The sequence below is a fragment of the Dromaius novaehollandiae genome, chromosome 6 (genome assembly GCF_036370855.1).
Source record: "Dromaius novaehollandiae isolate bDroNov1 chromosome 6, bDroNov1.hap1, whole genome shotgun sequence".
In the NCBI taxonomy this organism is placed as follows: Eukaryota; Metazoa; Chordata; class Aves; order Casuariiformes; family Dromaiidae; genus Dromaius; species Dromaius novaehollandiae.
Window position 1 is genome coordinate 18,653,902 of NC_088103.1, and position 16,794 is coordinate 18,670,695.

The 16,794-nt window shown below is 37.1% G+C and overlaps 1 protein-coding gene across 1 annotated transcript in view; it reads right to left on the reverse strand.

The window, feature by feature from the left end:
- LOC112993284 (pulmonary surfactant-associated protein A-like) overlaps positions 1 to 16,794 on the reverse strand; it is a 161,400-nt gene that overhangs the window by 72,937 nt on the left and 71,669 nt on the right. Inside the window, exons 3-4 of the mRNA XM_064513788.1 lie at positions 16,014 to 16,110; positions 10,776 to 11,018 (exon numbers count right to left, since the gene is read on the reverse strand). The gene's annotated coding sequence lies outside the window, so the exon portion shown is untranslated. The remainder of the gene's footprint in view (positions 1 to 10,775; positions 11,019 to 16,013; positions 16,111 to 16,794) is intronic.

A 16,794-nucleotide genomic window follows, 5' to 3' on the forward strand; every position in this document is an offset into this window, starting at 1 on the left:
TGATGGGAAGCTGTTCTCCTTGCAAAGTAACTCGTGCAGGTCCAGCCCCGGTCCTCCCGGGCGGAGGGGAGGGCTGCCACCCGGAAATCTCAGGATGCGCTGGGCTGTGAAAAAGGCCAAGTCAGGGCAGAAGCAACTACTGCCTCCTGTCAGGACACTAACCACTCTCTCCTTTCCTCAGTCCCCAAGTCCCTGATGACAGCATAAATGATGACAGCAGTGAGTAGAAAGTTATCTCATACCTACTGATAAATAATAGCACTTACCTATCAGTCTCTGTGCACTGCTTAGGAAAGACTGCGAAACTGAAACAAGGATCTATCCTCTACAGACAAAGTTCTCTATATACTGTTTACTATTTACTTTTTTCCCCAGAAATCAGCTATGAGCAATAGGCATTTCAGAAACATTTCCAATTGTAGTATTTACTGTATAACACCGACATCTGAAAGGGGGAGATAAATTGCAGTAACACAATAAACAGTGTATAAGAATATACACATTACAGTTTTGTAGCCCTCCTGTGAATTGAATGGATTCTTGTAGGCTTCTGTTTAAAAACAACTAGAGTGATTACAATGGAAAACAATACAAGCCTTAGATTATATAACTTCACATCTGATAAATGAGTATTACCCCAAATACTTCCCTTTTCCTTTTGTTTTTCCTTAACGAGCAAATTTGGATCAAGTAGATTCCTGGGTGAGCTAAGGTTTTGCTTCAAGTTGTTGTCAGCAAGAAAAGCAGAAAAGGCAGAGGACAACATTATTACACAAAAGAAGTGCTGAGACTATAATGCCCAGTTGTTGTAACGGCCCATTAGTGCCAAAATATTACCCACTTCTGTTGGCAATCCGACTGTACCTGCTAATTACGCACACATATGGGAGTCAAGTTGGCTTTTCGGACTTGATTTAATTAGATATACATAGCACTTATGAGGGGACTGTCAGAGGAAAACAGAAAAGAAACTAAAAAATAATAAATAAAGCTAACATAATTTGTAAATATTAATTTTTCTCACTGTACCTCACATTACCACCATACAATTCTTTTGTGTGCATATGATAGATATCAGAGGCAGCAAAGTAGAAGAGGGACAAAAGAAAACAGAGTGGTTTAAAGCATTAAAAAGGAGACAGAAAATAAGACAGAAAGAAAAGGATAGAGCAAGAATAGTTCTAATTTCATTGTACTATGCCAATTATGTGAGTTTGCCTCCCTCCACAAGGAATTCTTTTATAGTGGTAAAATCTTTGGTGAAGACTCACATCTCCACATCACAGAGAATCCACAGCATCCCCGCCTCAATTTCACACACTGCCTGAATCATCAGATGAAAAGAATGAAACATTAAGAAAGTGTGAATGACAAGGAAGTATCACAGGACCACTACACTACAATTGCTACAGCTACAACAGTTGCCGTCCACTTACATTTTCAACAGAAAAGGAAAATAAACCAGAAGTTTTATTCATGCAATGTGGCTTAGGTGGAGTTTCCATTTTAGATTTAGTCAGGAAGGCTTTTCAGCTTTTTCTCATCTACTTAGAAATGGTATGTCCTAAAGACTGGTAATTTTCACTTGAATATGAAGCAGACCAAGACCATTCATGTTTCCAAAGTGCCACGATACCGTACTAAAGGTAAAGCCATGCAGAAGCAGTAATGTTAAACACAGATTACTGCAAACATAATTTACATAAATAATCTTGGAGTTTATTAATTATTCATAACTGTGAGGATTTGTACCAGAAAACTATTGCAAGGAAGAAACAAACCTGCTGATATATTGCAGCACAAGAATTGTGTTAGTTTATGAAATGTGTTTGGTAACCATGGGTACTAAACAATTTCATAAAGACTTCAGATAATCTAGGAACTATAAATAGATTTGGAAACAAAGTAGGAGCTTAACTGCAGTATCCACGGGTTGCGAAGCGCAATATTCTTCATAACAGAATTCAGTTTTATGTGCTTCAACAGGCGTTTAAGGTACTTATGACGATATGACCATCTCTTCTTTGCATATTTTCTTTCTAGCATACTCTCCCCAGCTCTTCTAGCTCAATCAAGCTAAGCCTGGGTGGTAATTAACACGGTAGTAATCATAAGCTCTTACTTATATTTTAATTTTAGAGAAGACAATGCAGGGAAAGTAAGGGGTACAAGCCAACACTATGAAAAATTAACCATGTGAAGGATGCAAGGAATATTAGTCAAGAAGGTGATAGAAATTACTTATAAAACACCATTACAAGTATTTCTTCAATGTTGCAGCGTTCATGTGTTTTCGTGTGTTTTTTTTTTTCTCATTGCACACTTGCCTCTAATAAAGAAGCAAAAAACCTGAATATCTTCCCAAGACAAATGAAGAAACATAGCAGGCAGCGCCCTGACCCTAACAACAGGGCTGAACTGTGGAGCACCCAACATGCAGCTAACTCAGTTAATCAGATAAATTAAGTCATGATCTAAGCTGCTTCAGAAGAAAGCTAACAATAAATAAGGTTCAGTATTGCAGCTTCTGGGAAGAGCTCAGAAATTCCTGATAACATGGAGAACTGTGCTTCAACAGAATAGCGCTGTTATAATTGTACCTTCTATTCATATTTTATCATCCTCCTTCATCAAACACACTCCTCTCCTTTCAGTGTCTGCACTTTCAGAGGAATAGGCACTTACGGATGCTTTGGGGGATTTTTCTAGAGTAAACAAGAAAAAGCACAGGCCTGTTTTATGAGTACTCAGACACCTCAGAACGAAAAATTTGAGGCCTCACAAGCTGAATTTGATCAGTAAATCTGTGAACATTTCTGACAAGCTGCTTCCATTTGGGAGACTTACTAACATCTTTATTCAACCTTGCTTCATTGCAGTATTAGCTTAAGTTATAAGCATATATATTTTCACTAAATCAGCTCACATCCATTCACAGATATCTTTAAATTTATTTTAAGAAATGCTTCAAACATGAACTAGGCTAGTTTGATGATGGATATGGCTTGACATTTGAATTCTGCTGAGACTCAAAGTAACAACGCAGTGGGACTTCAACCACAAGCCACAGTCCAAGTTAGCATAATTCATCATCTGTTAATCAAATCACCCTGGGCTCCAAGGTTGTGACTAGGCTGGGTGAAATAACTGGCTGTAGCACTCGCAGTGAACACTGGGCTGTGGACAACACTAAGCCAAATCTAAGCGAATGATCCAAAAGTTTTTCTCTGTCAAACTAATCCATGGGTGTTCAGTTTTTATGGGAAAGCTTTAATGTATTTAACATTAAATGGCTCCTTTTTTTTAAAGGCTAACATATGTATTTACACTTATATAGCTGGAGCTAATTGCAGATTTTTTTCATGCTTTTTGGCTAGCCTTATCTTTAAAGTGGAAAAATATGTACAATACAACATTAAGGCAAAGAAATGTTTTTCTCATCCTAGCAAGAAGTCTCCGCTATTAGATTTTTCATTTTAAAATGAAAGTCACCAGTAATTTCTGCCAGCATTGACTGGCCGCAATCACCTGCTTAGCTGTTATGTTAATGGTCTAATGAAGATTTTCATTACTCACCTATTAGTATTTAAAAAGTTTAAATTGCTGAGGGGTTACCTGCACTCTACATGCTGAGAAACAGACTGGAGCACGTGCTGGGAGCTGAGCTCAGGGGTCCCAAGACACATGCCAGGGGCTCTTTGGCCTCAGGCACATCAGCACCCAGCCCAGATGGCAGGTCTGCAGAGATCCCCCTCTGACCCGCCAAAGCCACAGGAGAACGGCGGTTCGCGAGGTGGCAGGTGGCCAGAGATCTGCGGCGTCTGACCGCTGCCATCCCCTTCTGCACAGGGCTGGGCCATTCCCCCAGTCTTCATGCTCTCCCACATGCGCCCATGACTGCGTTTTGGACCATTAGCCAGAAATTATTTTTTTCATGCATAAGTGCTTAAATAGTCATAAAAAGGAAATTTACAGGAACAAAGGTGTTAAAACAAACCTTGTCTTTTCTTAGTTTACTCCAAAGTTGTGCTTGACTTCATATGCATTAATAGGAATCCTCAGGGTGAGGTTTGACATTCAAGCTAATAATTTGTTCTAGTTAAACTTCAAGAATGAAGTGCAGTATCTACAGTGTTTGCCATTGGATGGTTTTTCAGCAGAAATGTGTCAATTTAGATATGAATTAAGTCACACTAGAAAAAATTCAAAACATGGCCTTATATTGGTCTTTCAGTACATCCTACAGAAAGAAATCCATGCCATTTATCCCACTAGACAGTACTTTCTTCAGTGAATGTTAGAATTTTAATACCACCATAAATCAGGCTTTCTTTGTGGAAGGCAAGGAAACTTCATCAATTTGTATCATTTACAGATGTGGCCACCCACCAAAACAGCTGTCTGCCAAATATTTTGCTTCTCATAAGCAGAAAAGTTAAAGACCCATCACAAAGCACAAAGATGACCAAATGTTTGGCAACTTCAACACAGATATAAAATGGGATACAATTTGCATACATACTGTGCCTGTCAAAGTGGAAGGACACCCATCTCCCTATGTCATGATGGGTGTGTATCCAGCAACAAGAAGGGATGTGAAATATTTATTATCCTTGTTTTAAGAACTCCCTTTTTGGGCACTAATTCTAAGAAGCATCAGCTTCCGTAAGTGCCAGTGGGAATTGAAAGTACAGTAGAAATTAATACTTCTTTAGTTCAAGCCATCTTCTTTTCTTCAGAGGCTACAATTAAATCATTTTATAAGTTTTGCCTTTGTTGAAATAAAGTCTAGAAGAAGAAAAATAATCTGGGCATTTTTATTAGATGTTAAAATGAAGTAAATTATTTACTCTTTATCTGTTGCTCTAATTAAGTCATATCATAAAACAATAAAATAAGAAAAATTTTACTTCTTCTAAACACGAAGCATGGGACAGACATGGTCATTATACAAGGAATATGTGATGATGATTTACATATTAGACCTGTAATTAGTTAAGATGAAAAATATGACACCACTATCACTTACCTTGAAGGAACTCTAGCTCATTGAAGACTATTTTCTTTGTATAGTCAGAATAAGAGAATACTTTAAAAAGTATCAGCACAAATACACCCTGATTATATCAGGAGGAGATCGTAAATTCTTAAAATCTTTTTCTTGTGCTGCATTACTAACGATATCCAAATGCCCCAATTATTTCTTTAGCAAAGACCTGTTTGCGTCCCACAACACATTAAGAAGACTCCCAACTTATAATTTGCTCAACATCTCTGAAGGTTTAAGAGAGATTCTGAAAACCCAATGAAAGTCCACTATGGAATAAACACAGTAACACTGCTTTTATCAAGCCAGTCTGCTGTTGGAAAAACAACATTCAAGGGCATTTACAATCAGAGACAAAGGAAAGGCTTAATTTGCATCCATTAAATGAGACAAAAATTGTTTCATTTCTCTGCTTGGCATTATCTAATAGAAAGAACACCTGAAAGTAAAGATGATTTAGGACTAAAATCTGAGCCAGACCTCTCTTTGTTGGAGCTAGAGAGACATTTGAAGAAATCCATAAAAGAACATTTCATCTTCCTATTCGGCCCGGGCTTGTTTTCCCTTGCCTGAGGTTAGATGGACATTCACCTCTCACCAGCAGCTCACACAGACTGCTGCACTAGTGTAGTCTTCCTGTGACTTTCAGTTTTCAGAAAAGTTCTTCCAGCTACTATCTTCACCACCTCCCATATGGCTACAGATACTCTGTATTTTAATGCTAATGTTGGCCTTAGAGCATGTGTGATCTTATAAAAGACAGTCGGTGTGCAGGTTTTCCTCCTCCACATTCCCAGCAAAAAAACCCCCCCAATACTCTCTTTCGATTAGCAGAAGCAACAAAGTGCTCTGCAATTCTATATTTTGTGGAAAATAAGAGGATGAAATTCTTTTAAAAATTAAATTATTTTGAATTAACAGGTAAATATTTCAATATTTCGAGTTCACTGACCTTCATTTTCTGTACGAAAAAAAGTATACTATTTTTATTAGTGGTTTTCATACTTTAATTCTTTTTTTTTTGTAAGCTGCTCAAAGGAAATTTTAGCTTGTTCTAAGCAAGGAGTAGGAGAAAGGGAAAATAAGGCATTGTATATTTTGCTACTGACAATCTCTTTGATTTGACAGCTACTTCGCTACTCTGTGCTTCAGAACACCTTTGTATACAACAACATTCAGTATTTGCAAAGTGATTGAGGCCTTCTAAAGGACATTATAGAAATATATATATAGAAAAGTTTCCTACTCAGGAAATCTTGTTCTAATCTGGATTTTTCAAGCTTCTGTTACTGGTAGTTACGCTTTCTTTCCTCTTTGCTTGTTTTCACACACAAGATATTTTGTACCTTTAGAACAATCTTGAGTTCCATCCTCTGCAGAGCATCCCAGTCCACGTCCCCTGCCTGCCTCCTATTCATTTCAGCTGCTTTCATTTACTCCATCCTACCCCGCAATTCCAAACCCTATAGAAAAGCTGGTCCTTGTGATGGAGGGGAATGAGTAACGAAGCAGAGGACAGGGAGTGTCTTCCGGCCTGACATCCTCAAAAGACTGGACCCATCTTGCAGAAACAACACAACTGAGTGATCTGATCTACCGAACAGGTACAGATTAATTCTATAATACATACTTTGTAGGCCCAGTGATTTAAAGAAGCACCAGACTTTCTGAACACAGATGATCAACTCTGAAATAAGCACATTTTTTCCTTCTGCTTCTAGAAAGCTGTTTAGTGAAAAATAATATCAGCAGCAGGACAATGCTGCTTCTCTGCACTTTTTGAATAACAAAACATCCACTGTTCTGCAGAATTTAGACTGGCAGCTTTAATCCAGGGTAAATGTGTGGCTGGACCAAACTACAAAGAAATTACTTAGTAATAGGTCATTCTTGCTTTAGATTTCTACCTAGATTATAGTGAAACCAATAGAGCAAAATCATGATTATATCATATATCACACCTTCAGCCATTATATGTTTTGCAATTGCTCATTTTCAAAAATGCACTGCCAGTCCCAGCTAGAAAACATATGTAAAGACACCTTCCCCCACCTAGAATCAAGGTGTTCACCTTACTGAACTTTTTTTTTTTTTAATTCTAGACCCCTCATCTCTATAAACTCTGCTCAAGTACATTTTCAAGCAGTAGAAGTTCTCTAGAGTTGAAGAAACCTTACAATATCTTTCACGTGAAACATAATAAATATGCTATGTACTGTTGTCACTGCTCCACAGTCTGTCGTTAAACGTTCCTGCTTTACTCCCACTAGGCTGTGGCCCTTCACACAGTTCTAATGATTAAGGTTATCTCTCTACCTCTTCCTAAGCATCATCCTGCTTCAACACTGCTGTAAAAACTTCGCCCCTTAAAGAGGCTGCTCACATTGCATCTAGGATTATTTGTATTAAAAACAATATAATTTTTTTTTTAATGTCTGATGACCTTTATATCTCTTTCTGTTCTTTGCTTCTGGAGAGACAGCCCCTCGGAAAGATTCTTTGCTTGCTTCTTTCCTATACACAGAGTTTGTAAAAATAAAGACAGACACATTACTGAACAATGCTTCATTATGCTGGTATAACCAAGCAAGTTGCATAATTAATTTCACATTGACCTTAAAAGGTACTATTTTGGTCTCCCAACATCATCTTTCTAAGGGATGCCAGACAAACATTTAGCTGACATAACAGTGCAACAACTTGCTAAGATAGTTCGAACAGCAGTTCCTTGCTTCCTTGTACTGCTCATCCACAGGATATATGCTAATTGTCTGAAGTGTTTTCTTCTGCGCCTTTAAAATTAGCAACAACTTAGCTTTTAAAGCAAAACAAACCCTTGAATCTTGGCAGGATTTAATTAAACCCAGCTTAGACTTATTTAATTTTAAAATAACTGCCCTTGGGGCAGGGGGGAAAAGAAGGCAAGAACAGTTCAAGGATCAATGAATAACACAGGACTCAAGCTGTGGAGTTTAAAGACTCTCCAAGGAGTTACTAAACATCAATTTGTAAGTTACAAAGTAAAAATGAAGTTAAGAAACAGCCCTAAAAGTTGGTAATGCTCATAGTCATATGCTACTGCAAAATTCAGAACCTAATTCCCTAGCTAAATCAGCTTAAATTACTATGAGGATTTCTAGAATAAAAGGTTGATTCCTTTTCATATTTTTCCAGGGAAACTTTCAAATTTTGTGAGGACTTCCTTGAAAACTACTTTTCATTGACTCTGTTTTCCATATTTTGTTGGGCTTCTGTTGTAGGGCTGGTTAAGTTCAAACACAGAGAGTCACAGAAGCAGTCTAGGAATATAAAAGGTATTTGAATGCTTGAATCAGTTTATCAGATTAATTAAGCCATTAGAACTGTGCAGATAAGTCATTTTTCCAGTCAGTTGGATGCAAAATTTAGAGAAGGGGGCAGAATAAAATTTCTTAGGAAACAAACACCTTAAAAATCTTTTAGGTCAATTTTTTTGTTTTTCTGATTTTTCATTTTAAAGCAATATTTTTACTTTTTAAATTTGAACTCTTAAAAATGACAAAAAACTATGAGATTTTGCATAAACATTTTGTTTAATTCAAAATGAAATCACTTAACTAAGTTTTTTTTCAGATTTGGCAGGGCTGAAATAATTTTAATTATCTTAAATTAAAAATGTGTTTATGAAAATTTCACAGAATGTCCTGTAGTTTCAGGATCCCTGTGTAAAAGAAAGTGATGTTCCACTCCTTCACTTCTGTGATGTTCACAGAGGGACATGAGAAGCATCTTCACTTATAATGCTGCTGCCCGTCTGACCACTGAAAATTGGAACTATTTATGGTATCATAGTATGGGCATCCAAAATCACTATGACTTTTGAAAACCTTGGCCTGGTGAATTTCTTTAAGCCTGTCCTTTCAGGTGATGTGCTGTTATATTTTTGTTATAATAATTGAGCAACACTCTCACGTCCTTCAAATAGCTAACTGATATTGTAATTTCCAAAACCAGATGATGGGCACAAAGGCACAAGGACTGGTTTGAGTCAAGAGTCTTATGGCTTAAAAGACCAGTTGATGAACTGGATGAGACAGTTACAGAAAATGACTGTGCAAGTATTGCTGTGCGAACGCAGAGGGATGTTTGAGCATTTCTAAACTGCCAAGGCAATGAAGAAAAAGATGAATGGAGAGCTGATCTGTAAAATTATGCAGTTGTTGGTACACTAAAACATGAAATCAGGAGGGAATCCACCCACTTGCCCCCATCTCTGTGGAAGTTTTAAAGCTCTACACATTTGAAACATGACATAGAAGAACCAGCAAAGCTCAGCAGTAATACAAAGAACTGGGCATACCAAACCTGCCTTTTCCAAAATTTTCCTGATCGAATGTTGAATTAGCTGTTCACTGTATTCCAAAAACAACTGTCTAATGAAAACTAACATTTTGTAATATCCCATCTGCCACTGTATTTTTATTTCACTGTTACTAAACTATGGTGTTTAAGCTGACATTACCAGCAGACTGATTTAATTTCTGTTTAAAGGGAAAATATGTAATTTTTATTCCATTTACTTTTGCAGTGCCTTTTTAACTCAGCTCTGCCAGAAAGGATGTCAGACATTTGGATAAATGGAGTAGGCTGATTGAATATTGATAAGCCAATTTTTAATGTATCAAGGTTATCTAGAGGTGCTAACCTGACGCTGCATACTAACAAGAAACGCCAACGCACTCAGTGATGTGCGAAATGAAGCATTTCTTTGGGGAAACAGCTCTGGATGGACTGGGATTCCTGTGGTTAGAACCCTGCAATGGGAATAGGAAGCGACTTCCTAAGGGGAAATCAGAAGCAGGTGAGAAGTGTGACAGAGGGACTGAGATGAATACGTGGCAAATTTTATATCCTTGCACAGAGTGCAACATAAAAGTCACATCAAATCAGTATGGATGAGAAAGCAAGAGAAAATACCTTTGTGAAAAGTAAAGTTAACACGGTACAAAAAATGCTTATGTTTTACTTCCAAATTTTCACAGCAAGCCAGGTAATCATTACAGACCTTACAAAACACTCTACATGTTGTCGAAAATCTGCAAGGCCTGGCAACTCCCTACAAAACATCCTATCAGCTGAGAGTGAGCGAGCAAGCATTTTTCTTCAGTCTGTAGGGAATTCAGAACAGAGCTCAGTGTACTGTAGCAAGAATAATGTCAGAAGAGTATATGATATTTCAAAAAAAGAGCACCAATTTCTCTCTTGGCTCATGGAAAAATTTTAATAAAATGGCCTTTTATAAGAGCAGTGGACACCAACCTCAGAGATTTGCATGTTTCTTCTCACTAGAGATAAGCAATTAAAATACTTCATTCTATACATTTGTCAATAACTTAAAAGCAATGCAAGGTTCTTGAGTACACATCAACACGGGCAGGCAATATTAAAAACAAAGTTTTTCTTTAAAATTTCTCCTTATAGTCAAATGAAAAGTACTGAAGCTTTACTTAAGAACTTCACTAAGACTGAGAAAATAAAACCACACTGAAGTATGGCAAAAAAGTTACTGAAATGTTTCAGAGCTTTGAAACACTGACTCCCTCAAATATCAACCAAACCTTCAAATACTCAAATACTTTTCAATAATCATCTCAAAGTTTGACACTTTGTGAGAGAATAATTAGAAGAAAATCAGCCTACATTGTCCTATCAGCTTTGTATTTAAAAACAAATAATACAGACACCTTACCTTCCCTTTGGTTACAGTCAGGGTAACTTTCTTTTTCTTTTTTTTTTCTCCCCACTTCTGCACACTCACTATGTCAGCAGTAAGCAGCATGCCCCACATGTATTCATTCAGATGGATCCCACCCAGGACAGTCACAGCTAGAAGTGACGCAGCATTGACCATGGACAGCACAGCATTAAGCATGAATTCTGTACTGTAGCTGTGTAAAGATCTGATTTCACGGATGGCTTCTTTGTTGCTGTCCTGCATGAAAGAAACAGAAGCCTCTAATGCAAATTTACTTTGGCAGTACTCAGTTTTCACATCTCCAATTCTACAAGACCTTACCGTCTGTAATCTTTCATCCACAAAAATATGGGGGATACAGATTTAGATGGGATCACTCCTGACTTGAAACAAAATCAACTCCTTCAAATTTCATCAATTCCTCAAATACTTTTCACTAATATTCTCTCAAAGTTTCATAGTTTGCAACAGATTAATTAGATGAAGATCAGCACACAAAGTTGTAGCTGTTTTATGTTGAAGACACAAAAAAGTTTTTACAGCATTTTCCCCCAAACAAAAATATATCTGAAGAGATTCAACATATACTCTATGCATCTCCCCAACACATGCACCATTCTGATAGTGGGCATTTCATTTTTTCCTCCTTCTACATGCTGCTGTGATTTTTCTCCTGTATGAGATCAGTTACTCCCTGCTCTGACTTGCATGTTTAGTTCTTCCCTACAGTTCTCTCTCTCTTCTTTGCTAACTCAAAATAGTATCTCTTTTGTTAACTGATTTATCTTTCATTAGGAATATCCCACCTTCATTTCAAAGGCAAATTATTTTACTCCCCATATGTTTGCCCTCTTCCCTTGGCGAGTTGGAGATGAATTCTCTCCCTCACAACTTCACAACTGGTTATAACGCAGCACTAGCTACACTTCCAGCTCCTCCTGTTTATTCTCTTCTTAGGGCAACTTACCGCCACTGCAGATTCTGGCCTGCCATTTGTAAAATCTGCTCTTCTTCACAACCCCTGGTTTTTTTCATTTGAGGAGTCCCATTGAGTAGAACACTGATATCAAATCACCTCACTGAAAAGCTCCTCCTTTTTGATCCTATCTTAGCATCTAGCGATTTACTCTACCACTGCCCAACACAAGTGACAACATCCTCAAAAATTCAATATCGTTTCTAAAAAGTTACCTTCATGTGTGCGTATAATAGTATACAGAAACATCACATTTCTTACTTGTTCTGAAAATACTGATGTTTCAGATGGTTAAAAGGTTTCCCCAGCAACAAAGAGAAATAATTCAGTGTCTGCTATAAAAAAAACCTACTGAAGCAAATATTCATAACCAAATTCATGTAACATTTGAGAACATAAACAAATATTCTATTAATGTGCAGAGTCTAAATCTACAACTTTGAGAAAGATTCTGATCTACTGCACTCAATACATTGTGAAGAAACCGATCAAAGGTAAGATAAAGGAGTAAGGTACTACTACATTTGAATAAAGGTAACTAACTCCTGGTAAAGAAATTGTTTAAAAATTATTCAGGCTTCCAACAACTACTTCCTACTGGCATACCTTTGCTTGTATAGCGTATATGATTTCAACATTGCAACAGAGAGACTTTACTGATATAAAATTGCATTTGTCACATCCCTCTTAAAGACAAGGCAAGGGAGCACAGTGAAGCTGAAATTCATAGAGGTGGAGTCTGAATTTGATCTCTTTTCAACAACCCATACTACTGCCTTGATTCAATTCTTTCTACCTCTTAAACCCTACAAATTGGAAATAGAAATCTGCAATATTAAATTGATAATGTACAACTTTTAATTTCCTTCAGCCCTTATGATACTGCATCAATTTGCATAGCTCTGAGAACCAGTCTATGTAAATTAATGACACATCTCCATATCTGTATGATAAAGTTAGAGGGCTGTGACAATGTTTACTTCTGATACTATTAGAGTCTCTTCAAAGATAATCATTAACAAGTCCATTAATGAGAATATATCTCCCTGAGGCACTATGGCAGTTCGACAGTGTAATCTAAATCTAGACTCTCTAGAAACTCTATTCAGGAAGCAATGAAGTCCCTGAACTATATAAAGGTTATCACTCAAATTATCCCACTGAGCAAAAAAGAGGAGGGAGACTTCCTTCAATATCGGTAGGCTAGAAGATTAAAATGTACTATTGCCCTTTTTATTTTTTTTAACCAGTAAATGTATTAGAGATGCAATGCCTAAAACCTGCGTCCCAATGGCTGTGAATGACCAAGCAACACACATTCAAACCCTTAACTTTTAAAAGATTATATTTAACTGGAGTAACAAAGTTCAGAAACTCAGCACAGTAATTTAATCATCTAATAAGAATGACTCATTGACATGTTAAATCACAAATCCAGTTGGCTTGAAGCCTGTACCATAATTAATGAACATTTGACTGAAATAAGAACTACTGCAGTATGTAATTCCTTATTCCTCAGCAGACTATTTAGTAGTTCAAGAAACAGGAGCATTACTCCCATTCTAAAATGATTTTATTAGAAAAATATAACCAGTTTACTATCCTGAAACTGGTTTCACATCAGGCCTAACAGACAGTGACTAGGTAATCACCGTTCACCCTACAGCAGCTATCTAAGCTGGCAGCTTCACAGCGACAAATACAGTGGACGAAAAGAGACAACTGTTCCCAAGTCCTAGTACTTACTGAAAGCATGAAACAAGGAGGGCATCATCGATGCCATCTCTCCCAGAATTAATCTCTGAGTAAACAGAATTTCAGACTCCTGGACTATGTACTTGCTATCCTACATGTTAAATCAAAAGCTTGTTGGCGTCAACAAAGTTTGAAATTCTCCTTTAAATCCATATTTCCGGGGATTTTTTTGCTTCTTAAATTGCCACAAAACCACACACACTATTCATTATTATCATTAGAGGGCCTTTGGCCCTTGATGCAGGCCTGATTGCCCAGAGCCTGGGTATTATGTAAAGCAAAATAAATTATGCTAAAATATAAAGTGTGGACTAGTGTACTGAAACTATGGGTGGTCATTTGTAGAAAACACAAACTTGACATTACCACAAAAGACTCCATGATCAGTGCTGAATTAGTCCCCTTTTACCACAGATCTGCCCTGGCACTTGTGAATTTTGCTTCTGCAGATAAATACCCATTTATCTCCAAAGTACTATACAAGTTAAAAGAAAACTAACAAATTAACTGCTTATATTTCAATGCAAATGTAAACACTCTCACTCAATATTTTTAGGATTATTCCTTCCCCCCGCCCCCCCGGAAAAAACAAAACAAAACCCCTATTGGTATTTAAAAGCCATTTACATTTTTTAACTCCGTTTACCATGAGAAGATCCTGACTGAAGACTGATTGTCAGCACAGTATTAAATACTAACACCTTTTCATATCTGCTTCAGATAGGAATCTGAAGCCTTACCCTTTATCAGTAAATTGAGGTGACCCTTTATCAGTAAACTGAGGTGAGAAATACAATAAGTACGGAGAGGATTAAATCCTACAGTTGTGTAATGTGAGGTTCTTAGATTTTTTTCTAGCCTCTGTTAGAAACAGAAGAGTGATGAACCATCAGTTTAATCCAGTAAAGGAATTTCTGTCTGTGTATTATGATCTAGTTTAGAAAAGGTTACACCACTTCTGTTTCCTCTTAATTCTCTCACAGACACCTTGGAGGTTATGTACAATACCTGTGTCTTACTCAGTTTCCTTAGCCACGTTATAATTTAAAGGTTAACTTTCCAGAGGAGAAAAAGGCTTAAAAATTTCATGGATTATATGTTACTCTTAGCTGGAAAGGAAAACACATTGTCAACTGTCATGTTAAGAGTATTAAACTTTTAAAGAGTTTAACATTTAAAAAAAGAGCTTGAAATTTCACTTAATATGTTACAATTTACTCAGTGAGCATCAAGGTCACTCTTAAACAACTACTTATGAAATGCTACATTTTGAAATGTACAGCTAGTTTCGTGCTATAAAATAAAATGAAGCATTTTAAAATCCAAATCCCTTCCCTCCCTTAAAAGGAACAAATCATTTATTCCTGGAAACCAGCATGCTGCTAGATTCAGACTATGTTTGCCAGATCTGAGTTTGGATGAATGTTTCACAGTCAAGACATAATACTTTGGAAAGAGAAAACACACATAATGAACCTGACAAGAACAGCAGTGCACACAGGGCCTAGCCATGGGAACAAGCACTGTGCCAAAACAAATCACATCCAGAAAAGTACAGCTCCTTCACGTTCATCTTTTGCTGTAGCCATTGGTGCTGACAACTTTTAACATGCAGAAATATATTAGAGTTTTATAAAAAACTGCAAAGAGATTAAAGAGTGGTGGCAAGTCTTATATTCAACAGAAGCAGTAAATGGTGATGAATTTTCTGTTACATTTATGATGACAACTGAAAAACACACTGAAAAACCTGCATCAGCACACAAAGGTGCTTGAACTGTTTTTGCGATAATTTACACTGAGCACTTAGAAAAAAACTTGACTTAAAAGTTCCCAGGGAAATGTACCTTTCCCAGTATATTCAGCCACCTGCGACGCTCTAACAATGCCTCTCTCTCATCCATTGTTACACTGGCTAAGCGTAATGTCAGAGGACTGGATCAACACTCATTTACAAATGCAGCCGATTCAAATTATTGAGGAAAACATTAAAAAAAACCCTTGAAATTCTTGATGAAGACATTTAAAAAAAATCTTTCTAGGTCTTCAGTGTCCATAGCATGTATTTTTTTGCGATATACTGCTAGGTATTTGTTTCCCTTGACAAATCAGCTGTTTTTTTTAACTGGCTCACAGGTACTTCTACAAATTTTACTGCATCCATTGCCTCAAGCAGCTCTGCTTACTGTATATGCATAAACATCAGAGTTTAGGATCTTCACATCTAAATAAACCTAAGATTTATTGAATCATCTTGACAAGATCATTTCTATAACGTTTTACATGCAGCGCAGGATTACTGTCTTTCAGGTCTACTTCAAGAAGAGCAGCAAGTGCTGTCTGTTTTTGTGATCCATTACATTCTGCTTAAGAGCCTACTAATGCACAACTTGTCATACTACTGAATTGTCTCCCTGAGACCTGGCATCTTCTTAACAAGACCCTCCTTGCCAGGAACAAGGCTTCCACAGTAATAAAATAGTAAAGATATTGCTAATTACCTTTAGACACTTAACCTTCATTATTGTTCGAATACTCCTCTGGGTTAGTGTTTCTGGAAATTGCTCAGAGCACGCAATGTCTCTGCACAGGCTGATTCTGCAAGACAGGAAAGAAGCCCATTTTAGTGATTTAGGAAGAATAATTAGAAACATGCAACAAGACGAAATGAGAAAACAGGAGGAAAGGAGAACAACCAACATTATACAATGACATAAAGATCAGGAGGAAGCAAAACACGAGAGAACAGAAAAATAAAAAGGGAAGGCAAAACTGGGTAGAAAGTAGCAGAAATGGGGGAAAGCTTAGGAATAAATTTAAGAACAATTACTTCTCTTACTTCTCCATGAACAGAGAATTAGTATGTAGGGTATCTAAATCTAGATATATACACACAGAGAAATGGCTCTTCACTGTAAAATACTGTACAGTATCTGCTCCCCTAAGTGGTCTTCTGGGGTCACTCCAGAAGTCAGGCTCAGGCTTTTCCAGAAAGATTACAAACTGAAAAGAACATTAATTTCCACTCACAATCGCTCCTTGAACTGTGCAGATTTACAAGAGCAGCAAACTTTCTGGATTTTGTACAAATCATTTGGCAGTCCAGTTCTGGGGAGAGGAGAGACTGCTGGCAGTTCAGAGTCTCGAAAAGGCATTTAGTAACTTTTGTTAACTTCTTCGCATCTGATTATAAATGAACTTTCTGTCATCTTCTAAAGTACCAGGGTACACAGAGCTTCAGAAAGGATTACATTTACAATGGCTGTTGCTGCAAATATTACC